Consider the following 5,262-nt stretch of genomic DNA (forward strand, 5'->3'; position numbering starts at 1 on the left):
TAATGGAGCCACAACGGAAATATGGACACAAAACTGGTTGCCCAGAGAAGAGATGAAACGGCCTTATGGGTGTCGGACTCTCAACCCACCGACGCTGGTTTCTGAGCTTATATCCAACGCGACAGCATCGTGGAACAAGCAGTTGGTACAAGCTACCTTTCTGCCTCTGGACGCTCAAGTTATACTGGGGATACCGTTATGCACCCGGAACTTGCCCGATTTTTGGGCTTGGCATCATGAAAAACACGGCTGTTTCTCAGTAAAGTCAGCGTATAACATGCTCATAGCAGCGAGAGCATGAAGAGAAGCTTGGCTTGAGGAGGGACCAGGGCCGTCTAGCTCAAGGGCTGAGGAAGGAGCATGGAAATCTTTGTGGAAAACTAAGGTCCCAGGCAAAGTACGTATGTTCCTATGGCGACTATCTAAACATTCACTGCAGACAAATGATGTCCGTGCACATCGCCACATGACTGACTCTCCCCAATGTGGACTATGCCGAGTACGGGATTCATGGCGCCACTCTCTTGTGGAATGCACCTCGTCGAGAAGTGTCTGGGCCCTCACGAGCGAGGAGATCACACATAAAATCATAACCACAACCGAGCTCAAGGCGAAGCAATGGCTGTTCACACTGATGGAGTCTCTATCTCATGAAGAGTTTATCCTTGTGGCGGTGACACTATGGTCAATATGGCATGCTAGGCGCAAAGCCATTCACGAGGCAATATTTCAAAGTCCCCATGCGACACATGCTTTTATCATGAACTTTATGATGAACTAGGAGTTATAAGAGGCAATCGAGAACAAAAGAGCAAGGGCCAGCCGATGCCTATGCAAAGAAACACTCAACCGAAGAAGCCACCTGCCGGCTACTGCAAAATACATGTTGATGCCGGAGTCCGGGGGAGGACACGAGGTTCTGCCGCGGCAATTTGCAGGGAGAAGGGGGAAACTTTCTTGGTAGTTCTGCTCTCGTGATCAAAGGAGTCACCGATCCGGCAAGCTTAGAAGTAGTCGCATGTCGGGAGGCACTAGCCCTCGCCGAAGATCTGGGAATACAACAGTTTGTAGTGGCATCTGATTGTCAACAGGTGGTCTCGGACATTAGAAGGAGAGCCCGGGGTCAATATGGAGCAATCATTAGCGAAATAAATCTGAAAGCTTCCTCTTTCCATTGTACTTTTACTTTTGAGAGTCGTGCTGTTAATTATGAAGCACATAGATTAACTAAGTTTTGTTTGACTAGAGGTCCGGGACGCCACGTCTGGTTTGCTGTTCCCCACGACCCAAGATGTATCCCACTCCATGTGAAATTCCATGAATAAAGTTGGATTTCCACCCTAGAAAAAAGCTAAATAGAGGAGAGGAGCCTGCATGCTCGATTTCGACCATATTGTATGAGGACTCTGAACTCTCCCTGAATCTCTCGACTACTCAGTCTACTCCTGAATCCCAAATTTCCCTCTCCAATCCCTCTTCCCCTCTATCCTGGAGTGAGTAAGGGCGTTACATGTAGGTGGACGTTGGATTTATGGTATAGAAGCATGTGTGTGTACGGATGGTTGATGCTCACGTGAGTTAATAAGTGCAGTCGCTAAGGAATGCAATTGTTGAAGCGCAAGAGCTGGGTGCAACCTTGGCAAGTCCTCCGCGACGACGCCTGCATGACAACCTTGGCAAGTCCTCCACGATATAGTCGACAGAATGGCAACAAGGCCAGGTAGATTGATCTTCTTGAAAAATATCATACTCGCTTGCCCACCCCAACTTGTTTGGGAGTTGTTGTTCGAAAATTACCCAGGAGGGATAAAAGGGGAATAGGAGCACGGCTTATAATGATGAAGTGGAATGGAGCTGCAGGAAACAAGAATGAATAACAGACCAAGGGAGCAATTTGGTTTTAGTTTTCACACCCTCTCAAGGTGGAATCAGTAAATGAAATCACACGTATGCTCAATTCCATAACAGACAAAAATGTGTTTTATGTGTGATAGGAGTTACCCATTCAGAACCAGATCACTAAGACCATTACAAATATCATGCAAGATAGAGATTGCACATTACAAATATCACAAAGACCATTACAAATAACAGACCTCATTAAGTCTTATACATAATTAGATAGAGATTTCACATCTGCCCAGACACCACAGATAGACAATACTCAGATATAGAGTGCCCTTAAATACAAAATGACAGCAGACAGATAGCTATTACCTTCATAGGTAGCTAAACGATAGGTAGGGAGATAGCTAGCTTTTAGCTTGATAGGCAGCTAAACGATAGGTAGGGATTCTCGTTAGATCAGTAACGCATGGCAAGGAGAGCACTGCCTGTCGTGCCAGTCATGAAAACAATTAAGGCAGCAGTCTCCTTCGTCCGCTTCCTGTTCAATAGCTTTGCGTTCTCGTCAAAAACCCGGCTGAGCAATGCAGAAATGTCAGAACAAATAAACAAATGCATGAATGAACAAATGACCAAAAATATATGGTTTTCTTACCGGATGTGTGGATCTGAAAGATCCAATGTCAAGACCTTTAGAGAGCTTGGGACCCTTGGCCTATCAAAGATGGCAGTGATTCCAAAAGAAAGTAGTTAATTGGAATCATGATCGGACAAGCCTCAAAAATAAGCAGTACTCCCTTAAGAAATAAGCATTAGATCACTAAGTAGTGATCTAAACGCTCTTATATTTCTTTACGGAGGGAGTACAAGATAGTGAACGATTGCAATGCTTTGTCCAAAAGCAGATATGGTAATTAGAGCATGTTTGGATGGGTTAAAAAAGATTCAAGTTTTCCACAAAATGTTACCAAGAAATACGGGCATGTGTCTAGCCAACCTTCTTTTTTAGCTTCAATGTATGTATAACCACTGGTTAAGGGCAGCAACATATGTGGTGACCTGGCAGTTGCCACTAAAAAACTAGAATAGTTATGGTGTTCATCCCAGACTACAACTGGATCTCTACGTGACAAGCAACAAGTTCAAACAAGGAATAAATAGATCTGCTTCTGCAGCCCTAAGGCAACCTATCGATTCATCCAGCTATGCCATCAAAGTCAAGACCTTTAGAGAGCTTGAAACCCTTGGCCTATCAAAGATGCAGTGATTCCAAAAGAAAGTAATTAATTGGAATCATGATCGGACAAGCCTCAAAAAAATAAGCAGTACTCCCTCTGTAAACTAATATAAGTGCGTTTAGATCACTAAAGTAATGATCTAAACGCTCTTATATTAGTTTACGGAGGGAGTACAAGATAGTGAATGATTGCAGTGCTTTGTCCAAAAGCAGATATGGTAACTAGAGCATGTTTGGATGGGTTAAAAAGATTCAAGTTTGCCACAAAATTTTACCAAGAAATGGGGGCATGTGTCTAGCCAACCTTCTTTTTTAGCTTCAATGTATGTATAACCACTGGGTAAGGGCAGCAACATATGTGGTGACCTGGCAGTTGCCCACTAAAAAACTAGTGTAGAATAGTTATGGTGTTCATCCCAGACTCCAACAGGATCTCTACGTGCGGGCAAACAGAGGAATAAATAGATCTGCTTCTGCAGCCCCTAAGGCCACCTATCGATTCATCCATCTACGCCATCCAAGTCGCAATCCATACGGCAACGGGCGGCAAATTCATCGAGTATAGCCCATCCAAATCGAGAATCGTTCCAGGAACATGCGACAAGCTCGCGTGTCCCCATAAAAATCTCAAATTTCTACGATAAGGAAGAAGGCGGCATGGCGAATCGATCGATATCCCCATCCAAATCTCAATCCCTAAGATAACGTGCGATAAATTCGCGGATGGCCGGCAAAGATGAGGAATCGCTTAACGCAGCATGGGATTTCGTCCGATTGGAGTCAAATCAAAGGACAGAGATTGCGGTAGGAGGGATGGGGAGCGAACCTGAGGACGGCAGACCGCCCAGGCCTGCTTGAGAGAGGCGACGGGGGCCTTCAGCTTCGCGGCAACGGTGCGCAGCGCCATAGCTACCAACAGACCAGAAGATGGCTTCGAGGACGACGAAGAGGAAGACGACGGCGGCTAGGGTTTCCTTCTGCTCGTCCGGGCCTCGGGATCCCCTTCTTAAACAACTGGACCGCCTCGGTCTCCAACGGGGCCCGCCAGATTGCTGGGCTGGGCTCGGCCTCGGCCTCTTCTCGTCTTGTCCAGATTCTAATCTAAAAACAAAACAAATATTCTCCTCTTGTCCCACAGCTTCTAGGTCCACAGAAAACATTCCACAAAAAAAATACTCCCTCCATCCAAAAAAACTAGATATATTCATTTGAGAGACAAATTTAGGAAAAAAAAATTCAAACGGAGGGAGTGAAAATAAGGAAGGTCCACAAAACACAAATCTTGTTTTTTGGGGGTTACCAAAGTTCCGTTGTCCACCCTATTTTTCCTCCTCCGTTTTGGTTTTTCATTTATTATCGGAGTTATTCTTCTTCTTTTTTCTAAAAAAAATAACACCAACTCAACTGGCTCACATCTTATTGAATTTAGCAAATAAATTCATGCTTTATTTGCTATAAGTCAATATGTATATTTTTTTTGTTGTTGACGGCTGTTTGCATTTGATTTGACTCATCACATGCAAGTTTTCCACCTTCTCTTTGCACACGACGTACACCTTGTTGTTTTCTTAAGGCCGGCCTTGATCAAGCTACATACATCAAGGGTGTCATTAATAACTATTGGAGTGCAACTGGTCAGCTAATAAATCCGCTTAGGTGCTCGATCCAGTTCGGTGCGTCATGCCCATAAGGTACCCAACAAGAGATCCTACGGGAATTGCAAATCCAAGTGCAAGAGTTTGAAGCAAAATATTTAGGCCTCCCCACTCCGGACGGGCGGATGCATGAGGGTAAATTCCGGAATCTGCAGGTTTAATAATTCGAACACACACGTGGCTGACTTACGAAAATTCATAATAGGATGAAAAAAGTGGAAAAACAAAGAGGAAATTAATGTGTTTGTGTGCAGGTTGGACTCTCATCATACTCTAAAAAGAGAAGGGATTATGCATAGACATGTCAATGATAAAACTGTAGGTTCTGTACATGTTTTTATTTTACGTAGCATTGTGTAGATCTACTTTTAAATCTCAATTGTCAATCTTTATGGTTAACATAAAATCAACGGATATAAATAGATAATTTATGGAGAACTATGAAAGCTTCCCCCTTTATTATTAGGTATAGATAAGTCAATATGTATATTTTTTTGTTGTTGACCGTTGTTTACATTGATTTGA

General features: G+C 43.7%; 1 long non-coding RNA gene across 1 annotated transcript; it reads right to left on the reverse strand.

Moving 5' to 3' along the window:
- Positions 1-2,067: 2,067 nt before the first annotated feature.
- On the reverse strand, positions 2,068-4,152 carry LOC123077001 (uncharacterized). Its single transcript, XR_006436342.1, has 3 exons — positions 3,909-4,152; positions 2,501-2,560; positions 2,068-2,422 (listed from the first exon to the last, which is right to left on the reverse strand). It is a non-coding gene; the product is annotated as an uncharacterized lncRNA (long non-coding RNA).
- Between the last annotated feature and the right edge of the window lie 1,110 nt (positions 4,153-5,262).

This window comes from Triticum aestivum, chromosome 3D (assembly GCF_018294505.1).
Source record: "Triticum aestivum cultivar Chinese Spring chromosome 3D, IWGSC CS RefSeq v2.1, whole genome shotgun sequence".
In the NCBI taxonomy this organism is placed as follows: Eukaryota; Viridiplantae; Streptophyta; class Magnoliopsida; order Poales; family Poaceae; genus Triticum; species Triticum aestivum.